The 16548-nt window shown below is 44.8% G+C and overlaps 1 protein-coding gene across 1 annotated transcript in view; it reads right to left on the bottom strand.

Moving 5' to 3' along the window:
• LOC141606832 (cryptochrome-1) overlaps positions 1–16548 on the bottom strand; it is a 134570-nt gene that overhangs the window by 71527 nt on the left and 46495 nt on the right. The gene's annotated exons all lie outside the window — the stretch shown is intronic.

Below are 16548 nucleotides of genomic sequence, written 5' to 3'. Positions count from 1 at the left end.
GAGGCTCAAATCGAACAGGTTGATTTACGAAATGAGCTCGTACGCGTGATTGAAAAACAGGGAGAAAAAGAAACAGGGTCCGGTACGACCTTCCGAATGGCTGAAATTGAAGTATATAATACACGGTTTTTCGGGATTCCGGGGTCTCGGAACAAAATTATCCGAAAATCACATAGAAAGTTCCACGGGTCAGATAAAGCGGCCAAGCAAAGTTTGAGCACCAACGGAAGACATTTGAGGGTGCCGGTGTGCCACAAATCAGCATTCGCCGAAACTCGGATTATCGTGAAAAATGTGTTAAAACTCGTTATTTGAGGTGAAATCGACAGGTTGATTCTGAAATGAGCTCGACGCGTGATTGAAAAACAGGGAGAAAAAGAAACAAGGTTCGGTACGACCTTCCGAACGGCTGAAATTGAAGTGTATAATACACGGTTTTTCGGGATCCCGGGGTCCCGAACCAAAATTATCCGGAAATCACATAGAAAGTTCCACGGGTCAGAAAAAGCGGCCACGCAATGTTTGAGCACCAACGGAAGACATTTGAGGGTGCGGTGTGCCCAAATCGGCATTCGCGAAACTCGGATTATCGTGAAAAATGTGTTAAAACTCGTTATTTGAGGCTGAAGTCGAACAGGTTGATTCTGAAATGAGCTCGACGCGTGATTGAAAAACAGGAGAAAAAGAAACAGGTCAGTCACGACCTTCCGAACGGTGAAATTGAAGTGTATAATACACGGTTTTGAGTCAGGGGTTAGGAACAAAATTATCCGAAAATCACATAGAAAGTTCCACGGGTCAGATAAAGCGGCCACGCAATGTTTGAGCACCAACGGAAGACATTTGGGGGTGCCGGTGTGCCACAAACCAGCATTCTCCGAAACTCAGATTATCGTGAAAAATGTGTTAAAGCTCGTTATTTGAGGCTGAAATCGAACAGGTTGATTCCTGAAATCGAACAGGTTGATTCTGAAATGAGCTCAGATCGTGATTGAAAAACAGGAGAAAAGAAAAACAGTGGTCCGATGACGACCTTCCGAACAATTTGAAATTGAAGTGTATAATACACGGTTTTTGGGGATTAGGGGTAACGGAACAAGAATATCCGAAAATCACATAGAAAGTTCCACGGTCGAAAAAGCGGCCCCACAATGTTTGAGCACCAACGGAAGACATTTGGGGGTGTCAGTGTGCCACAAACCAGCATTCTCCGAAACTCGGATTATCGTGAAAAATGTGTTAAAGCTCGTTATTTGAGGCTGAAATCGAACAGGTTGATTCCTGAAATGAGCTCGGACGCGTGATTGAAAAACAGGAAGAAAAAGAAACAGTGGTCGACGACCTTCCGAACAGTGAAATTGAAGTGTATAATACACGGTTTTTCGGGATTCCGGGGTCCCGGAACAAAATTATCCGAAAATCACATAGAAAGTTCCACGGGTCAGATAAGCGGCCACGCAATGTTTGAGCACCAACGGAAGACATTTGGGGGTGCCGGTGTGCCACAAACCAGTATTCTCCGAAACTCGGATTATCGTGAAAAATGTGTTAAAGCTCGTTATTGAGGCTGAAATCGAACAGGTTGATTCCTGAAATGAGCTCGGACGCGTGATTGAAAAACGGGGAGAAAAAGAAACAGGGTCCGGTACGACCTTCCGAACGGCTGAAATTGAAGTGTTTTAGTACACAGTTTTTCGGGATTCCGGGATCCCGGAACAAAATTCTCCGGAAATCACATAGATAGTTCCTCGGGTCAGATAAAGCGGCCACGCAAAGTTTGAGCACGAACGGATGAAATTTGGGGGTGCCAGTGTGCCACAAACCAGCATTCGCCGAAACTCGGATTATCGTGAAAAATGTGTTAAAGCTCTTTATTTGAGGTTGAAATCGAACAGGTTGATTCCTGAAATCGAACAGGTTGATTCCTGAAATGAGCTCGGACGCGTGATTGAAAAACAGAGAGAAAAATAAACAGGGTCCGGTACGACCTTCCGAACTATTTGAAATTGAAGTGTATAATACACGGTTTTTTGGGTTCGGGTCCGGAACAAAATTCTCCGGAAATCACATAGAAAGTTCCTCGGGTCAGATAAAGCGACCACGAAAAGTTTGAGCACCAACGGAAGATATTTGGGGGTGCCGGTGTGCCACAAACCAGCATTCGCCGAAACTAGGATTATCGTGAAAAATGTGTTAAAGTTCGTTATTTGAGGCTGAAAATGAACAGTGATTTACGAAATGGAACAGGTTGATTCTGAAATGAGCTCGGACGCGTGATTGAAAAACAGGGAGAAAAAAAACAGTGGTCCGACGACCTCTCGAACGACCGAAATTGAAGTGTTTTCGGGATTAGGGGTCACGGAACAAAATTCTCGGAAATCACATAGAAAGCTCCTCGGGTCGATAAAGCGGCCACGCAAAGTTTGAGCACGAACGGAAGAAATTTGGGGGTGCCGGTGTGCCACAAACCAGCATTCGCGAAACTCGGATTATCGTGAAAAATGTGTTAAAGCTCGTTATTTGAGGTGAAATCGAACAGGTTGATTCTGAAATCGAAAAGTTGATTCTGAAATGAGCTCGGACGCGTGATTGAAAAACAGGGAGAAAAATAAATGTGGTCCGTCACGACCTTCCGAACGGCGAAATTGAAGTGTATAATACACGGTTTTCGGGATCCGGTCCCGAACCAAAATTATCCGGAAATCACATAGAAAGTTCCACGGTCGAAAAAGCGGCCACGCAATGTTTGAGCACCAACGGAAGACATTTGAGGGTGCCGGTGTGCCACAAATCGCATTCGCGAAACTCGGATTATCGTGAAAAATGTGTTAAAGCTCGTTATTTGAGGTCAAGTCGAACAGGTTGATTCTGAAATGAGCTCAGACGCGTGATTGAAAAACAGGAGAAAAAAAACGTGGTCCGTGACGACCTTCCGAACGGCCGAAATTGAAGTGTATAATACACGGTTTTTCGGGGTCCCGGAACAAAATTCTCCGAAAATCACATAGAAAGTTCCACGGGTGGATAAAGCGGCCACGCAAAGTTTGAGGACCAACGGAAGACATTTGGGGGTGCGGTGTGCGAAACCAAAGATTCGCGAAACTCGAATTATCGTGAAAAATGTGTTAAAGCTTGTTATTTGAGGCTGAAATTGAACAGGTTGATTTCTGAAATGAGCTCGGACGCGTGATTGAAAAACGGGGAGAAAAAAAACAGTGGTCGAGTACGACTTTCCGATTTGAAATTGAAGTGTAAAATACACGGTTTTCGGGATTAGGGGTCCCGAACAAAATTCTCGGAAATCACATAGAAAGTTCATCGGGTCAGATAAAGGGCCACGCAAAGTTTGAGCACCAACGGAAGACATTTGGGGGTGCCGGTGTGCCACAAACCAAAGATCCGAAACTCGGATTATCGTGAAAAATGTGTTAAAGCTCGTTATTTGAGGTTGAAATCGAACAGGTTGATTCCTGAAATGGAACAGGTTGATTCCTGAAATGAGCTCGGCGCGTGATTGAAAAACAAGGTGAAAAAGAAACAGGGTCCGGTACGACCTTCCGAACGGCTTAAATTGAAGTGTATAATAATACACGGTTTTCGAAGCTTCCATGGTCCCGGAACAAAATTCTCGGAAATCACATAGAAAGTTCCTCGGGTCAGATAAAGCGGCCACGCAAAGTTTGAGCACCAACGGAAGACATTTGAAGGTGCCGGTGTGCCACAAACCATCATTCGCCGAAACTCGGATTATCGTGAAAAATGTGTTAAAGCTCGTTATTTGAGGCTGAAATCGAACAGGTTTATTCCTGAAATCGAACAGGTTGATTCCTGAAATGAGCTCGGACGCGTGATTGAAAAATAGGGAAAAAGAAACAGGGTTGATACGATCTTCCGAACAGTGAAATTGAAGTGTATAATACACGGTTTTTCGGGGTTCCGGGGTCCCGGAACAAAATTCTCCGGAAATCACATAGAAAGTTCCTCGGGTCAGATAAAGCGACCACGAAAAGTTTGAGCACCAACGGAAGATATTTGGGGGTGCCGGTGTGCCACAAACCAGCATTCGCCGAAACTAGGATTATCGTGAAAAATGTGTTAAAGTTCGTTATTTGAGGCTGAAAATGAACAGGCTGATTTCTGAAATGGAACAGGTTGATTCCTGAAATGAGCTCGGACGCGTGATTGAAAAACAGGGAGAAAAAGAAACAGGGTCCCAGACGACCTCTCGAACGATCGAAATTGAAGTGTTTTCGGGATTAGGGGTCACGGAACAAAATTCTCGGAAATCACATAGAAAGCTCCTCGGGTCGAGATAAAGCGGCCACGCAAAGTTTGAGCACGAACGGAAGAAATTTGGGGTGCCGGTGTGCCACAAACCAAGATTCGCCGAAACTCGGATTATCGTGAAAAATGTGTTAAAGCTCTTTATTTGATTTGAAATCGAACAGGTTGATTCACGAAATCGAACAGGTTGATTCTGAAATGAGCTCGGACGCGTGATTGAAAAACAGGGAGAAAAATAAACGGGTCCAGACGACCTTCCGAACGGTGAAATTGAAGTGTATAATACACGGTTTTTCGGGATTCGGGGTCCCGAAACAAAATTATCCGGAAATCACATAGAAAGTTCCACGGGTCAGAAAAAGCGGCCACGCAATGTTTGAGCACCAACGGAAGACATTTGAGGGTGCGGTGTGCCCACAAATCGCATTCGCCGAAACTCGGATTATCGTGAAAAATGTGTTAAAACTCGTTATTTGAGGTCAAGTCGAACAGGTTGATTTCTGAAATGAGCTCGGACGCGTGATTGAAAAACAGGGAGAAAAAGAAACAGTGGTCGTGCGACCTTCCGAACGGTGAAATTGAAGTGTATAATACACGGTTTTTCGGGAGTCAGGGGTCCCGGAACAAAATTCTCCGGAAATCACATAGAAAGTTCCACGGTCGATAAAGCGGCCCCGCAATGTTTGAGCACCAACGGAAGACATTTGGGGGTGCCGGTGTGCCACAAACCAGCATTCTCCGAAACTCGGATTATCGTGAAAAATGTGTTAAACATCGTTATTGTGGCTGAAATCGAACAGGTTGATTCCTGAAATGAGCTCGTACGCGTGATTGAAAAACAGGGAGAAAAAGAAACAAAGTCCGGTACGACCTTCCGAACGACTGAAATTGAAGTGTATAATACACGGTTTTTCGGGATTCCGGGGTTCCGGAACAAAATTATCCGAAAATCACATAGAAAGTTCCACGGGTCAGATAAAGCGGCCACGCAATGTTTGAGCACCAACGGAAGACATTTGGGGGTGCCGGTGTGCCACAAACCAGCATTCTCCGAAACTCAGATTATCGTGAAAAATGTGTTAAAGCTCGTTATTTGAGGTGAAATCGAAGCAAGGTTGATTCGAAATCGAACATGTTGATTCTGAAATGAGCTCAGATCGTGATTGAAAACAGGAGAAAAAGAAACAGGGTCCGGTACGACCTTCCGAACGGCTGAAATTGAAGTGTATAATACACGGTTTTTGGGGATTCCGGGGTAACGGAACAAGAATATCCGAAAATCACATAGAAAGTTCCACGGGTCAGAAAAAGCGGCCCCACAATGTTTGAGCACCAACGGAAGACATTTGGGGGTGTCAGTGTGCCACAAACCAGCATTCTCCGAAACTCGGATTATCGTGAAAAATGTGTTAAAGCTCGTTATTTGAGGCTGAAATCGAACAGGTTGATTCCTGAAATGAGCTCGGACGCGTGATTGAAAAACAGGAAGAAAAAGAAACAGGGTCCGGTACGACCTTCTGAACGGCTGAAATTGAAGTGTATAATACACGGTTTTTCGGGATTCCGGGGTCCCGGAACAAAATTATCCGAAAATCACATAGAAAGTTCCACGGGTCAGATAAGCGGCCACGCAATGTTTGAGCACCAACGGAAGACATTTGGGGGTGCCGGTGTGCCACAAACCAGTATTCTCCGAAACTCGGATTATCGTGAAAAATGTGTTAAAGCTCGTTATTGAAATTTGAAATCGAACAAAGTTGATTCTGAAATGAGCTCGGACGCGTGATTGAAAAACAGGGAGAAAAAGAAACAGTGGTCCGACGACCTTCCGAACGGCGAAATTGAAGTGTTTTAGTACACGATTTTCGGGATTAGGGATCCCGGAACAAAATTCTCTCGGAAATCACATAGATAGTTCCTCGGGTCAGATAAAGCGGCCACGCAAAGTTTGAGCACGAACGGATGAAATTTGGGGGTGCCAGTGTGCCACAAACCAGCATTCGCCGAAACTCGGATTATCGTGAAAAATGTGTTAAAGCTCTTTATTTGAGGTTGAAATCGAACAAAGGTTGATTCGAAATCGAACAGTTGATTCTGAAATGATCTCGGACGCGTGATTGAAAAACAGAGAGAAAAATAAACAGTGGTCCGATTTACGACCTTCCGAACTTTGAAATTGAAGTGTATAATACACGGTTTTCGGAATCCGGGGTCCCGAACCAAAATTATCCGGAAATCACATAGAAAGTTCCACGGGTCAGATAAAGCGGCCACGCAATGTTTGAACACCAACGGAAGACATTTGGGGGTGCCGGTGTGCCACAAACCAGCATTCTCCGAAACTCGGATTATCGTGAAAAATGTGTTAAAGCTCGTTATTGAGGCTCAAATCGAACAGGTTGATTTCTGAAATGAGCTCGTACGCGTGATTGAAAAACAGGGAGAAAAAGAAACAGGGTCCGGTACGACCTTCCGAATGGCTGAAATTGAAGTATATAATACACGGTTTTTCGGGATTCCGGGGTCTCGGAACAAAATTATCCGAAAATCACATAGAAAGTTCCACGGGTCAGATAAAGCGGCCAAGCAAAGTTTGAGCACCAACGGAAGACATTTGAGGGTGCCGGTGTGCCACAAATCAGCATTCGCCGAAACTCGGATTATCGTGAAAAATGTGTTAAAACTCGTTATTTGAGGCTGAAATCGAACAGGTTGATTCCTGAAATGAGCTCAGACGCGTGATTGAAAAACAGGGAGAAAAAGAAACAAGGTTCGGTACGACCTTCCGAACGGCTGAAATTGAAGTGTATAATACACGGTTTTTCGGGATTCCGGGGTCCCGGAACAAAATTATCCGAAAATCACATAGAAAGTTCCACGGGTCAGTTAAAGCGGCCGCGCAATGTTTGAGCACCAACGGAAGACATTTGGGGGTGCCGGTGTGCCACAAACCAGCATTCTCCGAAACTCGGATTATCGTGAAAAATGTGTTAAAGCTCGTTATTATGGCTGAAATCGAACAGGTTGATTCCTGAAATGAGCTCGTACGCGTGATTGAAAAACAGGGAGAAAAAGAAACAGGGTCCGGTACGACCTTCCGAACGGCTGAAATTGAAGTGTATAATACACGGTTTTTCGGGATTCCGGGGTTGCGGAACAAAATTATCCGAAAATCACATAGAAAGTTCCACGGGTCAGATAAAGCGGCCACGCAATGTTTGAGCACCAACGGAAGACATTTGGGGGTGCCGGTGTGCCACAAACCAGAATTCTCCGAAACTCAGATTATCGTGAAAAATGTGTTAAAACTCGTTATTTGAGGCTGAAATCGAACAGGTTGATTCCTGAAATCGAACATGTTGATTCCTGAAATGAGCTCAGATGCGTGATTGAAAAACAGGGAGAAAAAGAAACAGGGTCCGGTACGACCTTCCGAACGGCTGAAATTGAAGTGTATAATACACGGTTTTTCGGGATTCCTGGGTAACGGAACAAAATTATCCGAAAATCGCATAGAAAGTTCCACGGGTCGAGGAAAAAGCGGCCACGCAATGTTTGAGCACCAACGGAAGACATTAGGGGTGTGCGGTGTGCCACAAACCAAACATTCTCGAAACTCGGATTATCGTGAAAAATGTGTTAATGCTCGTTATTGAGGTTGAAATCGAACAGGTTGATTCCTGAAATGAGCTCGTACGCGTGATTGAAAAGCAGGGAGAAAAAGAAATAGGGTCCGGTACGACCTTTCGAACTTTGAAATTGAAGTGTATAATACACGGTTTTTCGGGGATTCGGGGTCCCGGAACAAAATTATCCGAAAATCACATAGAAAGTTCCACGGGTCAGATAAAGCGGCCACGCAATGTTTGAGCACCAACGGAAGACATTTGGGGGTGCCGGTGTGCCACAAACCAGCATTCTCCGAAACTCGGATTATCGTGAAAAATGTGTTAAAGCTCGTTATTGAGGCTGAAATCGAACAGGTTGATTCCTGAAATGAGCTCGGACGCGTGATTGAAAAATAGGGAGTAAAAGAAAAAAGGTCCGGTACGACTTTCCGAACGGCTGAAATTGAAGTGTATAATACACGGTTTTTCGGGATTCCGGGGTCCCGGAACAAAATTCTCCGAAAATCACTTAGAAAGTTCCTCGGGTCAGATAAAGCGGCCACGCAAAGTTTGAGCACGAACGGAAGAAATTTGGGGGTGCAAGTGTGCCACAAACCAGCATTCGCCGAAACTCGGATTATCGTGAAAAATGTGTTAAAGCTCTTTATTTGAGGCTGAAATCGAACAGGTTGATTCCTGAAATCAAACATGTTGATTCCTGAAATGAGCTCAGACGCGTGATTGAAAACAGGGAGAAAAAGAAACAGGGTCCGGTACGACCTTCCGAACGGCTGAAATTGAAGTGTATAATACACGGTTTTTCGGGATTCCGGGGTAACGGAACAAAATTATCCGAAAATCACATAGAAAGTTCCACGGGTCAAAAAAAGCGGCCACGCAATGTTTGAGCACCAACGGAAGACATTTGGGGGTGCCAGTGTGCCACAAACCAGCATTCTCCGAAACTCGGATTATCGTGAAAAATGTGTTAATGCTCGTTATTGAGGTTGAAATCGAACAGGTTGATTCCTGAAATGAGCTCGTACGCGTGATTGAAAAACAGGGAGAAAAAGAAACAGGGTCCGGTACGACCTTCTGAACGGCTGAAATTGAAGTGTATAATACACGGTTTTTCGGGATTCCGGGGTCCCGGAACAAAATTATCCGAAAATCACATAGAAAGTTCCACGGGTCAGATAAGCGGCCACGCAATGTTTGAGCACCAACGGAAGACATTTGGGGGTGCCGGTGTGCCACAAACCAGCATTCTCCGAAACTCGGATTATCGTGAAAAATGTGTTAAAGCTCGTTATTGAGGCTGAAATCGAACAGGTTGATTCTCGAAATGAGCTCGGACGCGTGATTGAAAAACAGGGAGAAAAAAAACAGGTCCGACGACCTTCCGAACGGCTGAAATTGAAGTGTTTTAGTACAAAGTTTTTCGGGATTCCGGGATCCCGGAACAAAATTCTCCGGAAATCACATAGATAGTTCCTCGGGTCAGATAAAGCGGCCACGCAAAGTTTGAGCACGAACGGAAGAAATTTGGGGGTGCCAGTGTGCCATAAACCAGCATTCGCCGAAACTCGGATTATCGTGAAAAATGTGTTAAAGCTCTTTATTTGAGGTTGAAATCGAACAAAGTTGATTCACGAAATCGAACAGGTTGATTCTGAAATGCGCTCAGACGCGTGATTGAAAAACAGAGAGAAAAATAAACAGGGTCCGGTACGACCTTCCGAACGGCTGAAATTGAAGTGTATAATACACGGTTTTTCGGGATCCCGGGGTCCCGAACCAAAATTATCCGGAAATCACATAGAAAGTTCCACGGGTCAGATAAAGCGGCCACGCAATGTTTGAACACCAACGGAAGACATTTGGGGGTGCCCGTGTGCCACAAACCAGCATTCTCCGAAACTCGGATTATCGTGAAAAATGTGTTAAAGCTCGTTATTGAGGCTCAAATCGAACAGGTTGATTCCTGAAATGAGCTCGTACGCGTGATTGAAAAACAGGGAGAAAAAGAAACAGGGTCCGGTACGACCTTCCGAATGGCTGAAATTGAAGTATATAATACACGGTTTTTCGGGATTCCGGGGTCCCGGAACAAAATTATCCGAAAATCACATAGAAAGTTCCACGGGTCAGATAAAGCGGCCACGCAAAGTTTGAGCACCAACGGAAGACATTTGAGGGTGCCGGTGTGCCACAAATCAGCATTCGCCGAAACTCGGATTATCGTGAAAAATGTGTTAAAACTCGTTATTTGAGGCTGAAATCGAACAGGTTGATTCCTGAAATGAGCTCAGACGCGTGATTGAAAAACAGGGAGAAAAAGAAACAAGGTTGCACGACCTTCCGAACGGCCGAAATTGAAGTGTATAATACACGGTTTTCGGGATTCTGGGGTCCCGGAACAAAATTCTCCGAAAATCACATAGAAAGTTCCACGGTCGATTAAAGCGGCGCGCAATGTTTGAGCACCAACGGAAGACATTTGGGGGTGCCGGTGTGCCACAAACCAGCATTCTCCGAAACTCGGATTATCGTGAAAAATGTGTTAAAGCTCGTTATTATGGCTGAAATCGAACAGGTTGATTCCTGAAATGAGCTCGTACGCGTGATTGAAAAACAGGGAGAAAAAGAAACAGGGTCCGGTACGACCTTCCGAACGGCTGAAATTGAAGTGTATAATACACGGTTTTTCGGGATTCCGGGGTTGCGGAACAAAATTATCCGAAAATCACATAGAAAGTTCCACGGTCGATAAAGCGGCCACGCAATGTTTGAGCACCAACGGAAGACATTTGGGGGTGCCGGTGTGCCACAAACCAGAATTCTCCGAAACTCAGATTATCGTGAAAAATGTGTTAAAACTCGTTATTTGAGGCTGAAATCGAATAGGTTGATTCCTGAAATCGAACATGTTGATTCCTGAAATGAGCTTAGATGCGTGATTGAAAAACAGGGAGAAAAAGAAACAGGGTCCGGTACGACCTTCCGAACGGCTGAAATTGAAGTGTATAATACACGGTTTTTCGGGATTCCTGGGTAACGGAACAAAATTATCCGAAAATCGCATAGAAAGTTCCACGGGTCAGAAAAAGCGGCCACGCAATGTTTGAGCACCAACGGAAGACATTAGGGGGTGCCGGTGTGCCACAAACCAGCATTCTCCGAAACTCGGATTATCGTGAAAAATGTGTTAATGCTCGTTATTGAGGTTGAAATCGAACAGGTTGATTCCTGAAATGAACTCGTACGCGTGATTGAAAAGCAGGGAGAAAAAGAAATAGGGTCCGGTACGACCTTCTGAACGGCTGAAATTGAAGTGTATAATACACGGTTTTTCGGGATTCCGGGGTCCCGGAACAAAATTATCCGAAAATCACATAGAAAGTTCCACGGGTCAGATAAAGCGGCCACGCAATGTTTGAGCACCAACGGAAGACATTTGGGGGTGCCGGTGTGCCACAAACCAGCATTCTCCGAAACTCGGATTATCGTGAAAAATGTGTTAAAGCTCGTTATTGAGGCTGAAATCGAACAGGTTGATTCCTGAAATGAGCTCGGACGCGTGATTGAAAAATAGGGAGTAAAAGAAAAAGGGTCGGGTACGACTTTCCGAACGGCTGAAATTGAAGTGTATAATACACGGTTTTTCGGGATTCCGGGGTCCCGGAACAAAATTCTCCGAAAATCACTTAGAAAGTTCCTCGGGTCAGATAAAGCGGCCACGCAAAGTTTGAGCACGAACGGAAGAAATTTGGGGGTGCCAGTGTGCCACAAACCAGCATTCGCCGAAACTCGGATTATCGTGAAAAATGTGTTAAAGCTCTTTATTTGAGGCTGAAATCGAACAGGTTGATTCCTGAAATCAAACATGTTGATTCCTGAAATGAGCTCAGACGCGTGATTGAAAACAGGGAGAAAAAGAAACAGGGTCCGGTACGACCTTCCGAACGGCTGAAATTGAAGTGTATTATACACGGTTTTTCGGGATTCCGGGGTAACGGAACAAAATTATCCGAAAATCACATAGAAAGTTCCACGGGTCAGAAAAAGCGGCCACGCAATGTTTGAGCACCAACGGAAGACATTTGGGGGTGCCGGTGTGCCACAAACCAAACATTCTCGAAACTCGGATTATCGTGAAAAATGTGTTAATGCTCGTTATTGAGGTTGAAATCGAACAAAGGTTGATTCCGAAATGAGCTCGTACGCGTGATTGAAAAACAGGGAGAAAAAAAGAAAGTGGTCCGACGACCTTCTGAACGGCTGAAATTGAAGTGTATAATACACGGTTTTTCGGGATTCCGGGGTCCCGGAACAAAATTATCCGAAAATCACATAGAAAGTTCCACGGGTCAGATAAGCGGCCACGCAATGTTTGAGCACCAACGGAAGACATTTGGGGGTGCCGGTGTGCCACAAACCAGCATTCTCCGAAACTCGGATTATCGTGAAAAATGTGTTAAAGCTCGTTATTGATTTGAAATCGAAAGGTTGATTCTGTAATGAGCTCGGACGCGTGATTGAAAAACGGGAGAAAAAGAAACAGTGGTCCGTGACGACCTTCCGAACGGTTGAAATTGAAGTGTTTTAGTACACGTTTTTCGGGATTAGGGATCCGGAACAAAATTCTCTGGAAATCACATAGATAGTTCCTCGGGTCAGATAAAGCGGCCACGCAAAGTTTGAGCACGAACGGAAGAAATTTGGGGGTGCCAGTGTGCCACAAACCAGCATTCGCCGAAACTCGGATTATCGTGAAAAATGTGTTAAAGCTCTTTATTTGAGGTTGAAATCGAACAGGTTGATTCCTGAAATCGAACAGGTTGATTCCTGAAATGAGCTCGGACGCGTGATTGAAAAACAGAGAGAAAAATAAACAGGGTCCGGTACGACCTTCCGAACGGCTGAAATTGAAGTGTATAATACACGGTTTTTCGGGATCCCGGGGTCCCGAACCAAAATTATCCGGAAATCACATAGAAAGTTCCACGGGTCAGATAAAGCGGCCACGCAATGTTTGAACACAAACGGAAGACATTTGGGGGTGCCGGTGTGCCACAAACTAGCATTCTCCGAAACTCGGATTATCGTGAAAAATGTGTTAAACTCGTTATTGAGGCTCAAATCGAACAGGTTGATTCCTGAAATGAGCTCGTACGCGTGATTGAAAAACAGGGAGAAAAAGAAACAGGGTCCGGTACGACCTTCCGAATGGCTGAAATTGAAGTATATAATACACGGTTTTTCGGGATTCCGGGGTCCCGGAACAAAATTATCCGAAAATCACATAGAAAGTTCCACGGGTCAGATAAAGCGGCCACGCAAAGTTTGGACACCAACGGAAGACATTTGAGGGTGCCGGTGTGCCACAAATCAGCATTCGCCGAAACTCGGATTATCGTGAAAAATGTGTTAAAACTCGTTATTTGAGGCTGAAATCGAACAGGTTGATTCCTGAAATGAGCTCGGATGCGTGATTGAAAAACAGGGAGAAAAAGAAACAGGGTCCGGTACGACCTTCCGAACGGCTGAAATTGAAGTGTATAATACACGGTTTTTCGAGATTCCGGGGTCCCGGAACAAAATTCTCCGGAAATGACATAGAAAGTTCCTCGGGTCAGATAAAGCGGCCACGCAAAGTTTAAGCACTAACGGAAAACATTTGGGGGTGCCGGTGTGCCACAAACCAGCATTCGCCGAAACTCGGATTATCGTGAAAAATGTGTTAATGCTCGTTATTTGAGGCTGAAATCGAACAGGTTGATTCCTTAAATCGAACAGGTTGATTCCTGAAATGAGCTCGGACGTGTGATTGAAAAACATGGAGAAAAAGAAACAGGGTCCGGTACGATCTTCCGAACGGCTGAAATTGAATTGTATAATACACGGTGTTTCGAGATTCCGGGGTCCCGGAACAAAAATCTCCGGAAATCACATAGAAAGTTCCTCGGGTCAGATAAAGCGGCCACGCAAAGTTTGAGCACCAACGGAAGATATTTGGGGGTGCCAGTGTGCCACAAACCAGCATTCGCCGAAACTCGGATTATCGTGAAAAATGTGTTAAAGCTCGTTATTTGAGGCTGAAATCGAACAGGTTTATTACTGAAATCGAACAGGATGATTCCTGAAATGAGCTCGGACGCGTGATTGAAAAACAGGGAGAAAAAGAAACAAGGTCCGGTACGATCTTCTGAACAGCTGAATTTGAATTGTATAATACACGGTGTTTGGATTCCGGGTCCCGGAACAAAATTCTCCGGAAATCACATAGAAAGTTCCTCGGGTCAGATAAAGCGGCCACGCAAAGTTTGAGCACAAACGGAAGACATTTGGGGGTGCCGGTGTGCCACAACCCAGCATTCGCCGAAACTCGCATTATCTTGAAAAATGTGTTAAAGCTCGTTATTTGAGGCTGAAATCGAACAGGTTGATTCCTGAAATGAGCTCGGATGCATGATTGAAAAACAGGGAGAAAAAGAAACAGTGGTCAGTACGACCTTCCGAACGGTGAAATTGAAGTGTATAATACACGGTTTTCGGGATTAGGGATCCCGAACAAAATTCTCCGGAAATGACATAGAAAGTTCCTCGGGTCGATAAAGCGGCCACGCAAAGTTTGAGCACCAACGGAAGACATTTGGGGGTGCCGATGTGCCACAAACCAGATTCGCCCAAACTCGGATTATCGTGAAAAATTTGTTAAAGCTCGTTATTTGAGGCTGAAATCGAACAGGTTGATCGAACGAAGGTTGATTCCGAAATGAGCTCGGATGCGTGATTGAAAAACAGGAGAAAAAGAAACAGGTCCAGACGACCTTTCGAACAATTTGAAATTGAAGTGTATAATACACGGTTTTTGGGATTCCGGGTCCCGGAACAAAATTCTCCGAAAATCACTTAGAAAGTTCCTCGGGTCAGATAAAGCGGCCACGCAAAGTTTGAGCACGAACGGAAGAAATTTGGGGGTGCCAGTGTGCCACAAACCAGATTCGCCGAAACTCGGATTATCGTGAAAAATGTGTTAAAGCTCTTTATTTGAGGTGAAATCGAACAAAGTTGATTCCGAAATCAAACATGTTGATTCTGAAATGAGCTCGGACGCGTGATTGAAAACAGGAGAAAAAGAAACAGTGGTCGGACGACCTTCCGAACGGCTGAAATTGAAGTGTATTATACACGGTTTTTCGGGATTAGGGGTAACGGAACAAAATTATCCGAAAATCACATAGAAAGTTCCACGGGTCGAAAAAAGCCACGCAATGTTTGAGCACCAACGGAAGACATTTGGGGGTGCCGTTGTGCCACAAACCAACATTCTCCGAAACTCGGATTATCGTGAAAAATGTGTTAATGCTCGTTATTGAGGTTGAAATCGAACAAGGTTGATTCCGAAATGAGCTCGTACGCGTGATTGAAAACAGGAGAAAAAGAAACAGTGGTCCCGACGACCTTCCGAACGGCTGAAATTGAAGTGTATAATACACGGTTTTTCGGGATTCGGGGTCCCGGAACAAAATTCTCCGGAAATCACATAGAAAGTTCCACGGGTCGATAAGCGGCCACGCAATGTTTGAGCACCAACGGAAGACATTTGGGGGTGCCGGTGTGCCACAAACCAAAGCATTCTCCGAAACTCGGATTATCGTGAAAAATGTGTTAAAGCTCGTTATTGAGGTGAAATCGAACGGGTTGATTCTCGAAATGAGCTCGGACGCGTGATTGAAAAACAGGGAGAAAAAGAAACAGTGGTCCAGACGACCTTCCGAACTATTTGAAATTGAAGTGTTTTAGTACACGTTTTTCGGGATTCCGGATCCCGGAACAAAATTCTCGGAAATCACATAGATAGTTCCTCGGGTCGATAAAGCGGCCACGCAAAGTTTGAGCACCAACGGAAGAAATTTGGGGTGCGGTGTGCCACAAACCAAAGATTCGCCGAAACTCGGATTATCGTGAAAAATGTGTTAAAGCTCTTTATTTGAGGTGAAATCGAACAAAGTTGATTCCGAAATCGAACAAAGTTGATTCTGAAATGAGCTCGGACGCGTGATTGAAAAACAGAGAGAAAAATAAACAGTGGTCCGACGACCTTCCGAACGGTGAAATTGAAGTGTATAATACACGGTTTTTCGGGATCCCGGCGTCCCGAACCAAAATTATCCGGAAATCACATAGAAAGTTCCACGGGTCAGATAAAGCGGCCACGCAATGTTTGAACACAAACGGAAGACATTTGGGGGTGCCGGTGTGCCACAAACAAGCATTCTCCGAAACTCGGATTATCGTGAAAAATGTGTTAAAGCTCGTTATTTGAGGCTCAAATCGAACAGGTTGATTCTGAAATGAGCTCGTGACGCGTGATTGAAAAACAGGAGAAAAAGAAACAGTGGTCCAGACGACCTTCCGAATGGCTGAAATTGAAGTATATAATACACGGTTTTTCGGGATTCCGGGGTCCCGGAACAAAATTATCCGAAAATCACATAGAAAGTTCCACGGGTCAGATAAAGCGGCCACGCAAAGTTTGGACACCAACGGAAGACATTTGAGGGTGCCGGTGTGCCACAAATCAGCATTCGCCGAAACTCGGATTATCGTGAAAAATGTGTTAAAACTCGTTATTTGAGGCTGAAATCGA

This window comes from Silene latifolia, chromosome 10 (genome assembly GCF_048544455.1).
Source record: "Silene latifolia isolate original U9 population chromosome 10, ASM4854445v1, whole genome shotgun sequence".
Taxonomy (NCBI): domain Eukaryota; kingdom Viridiplantae; phylum Streptophyta; class Magnoliopsida; order Caryophyllales; family Caryophyllaceae; genus Silene; species Silene latifolia.
The sequence above is the reverse complement of the archived record's forward strand: the minus strand, read 5'-3'. Positions and strand labels throughout refer to the sequence as shown.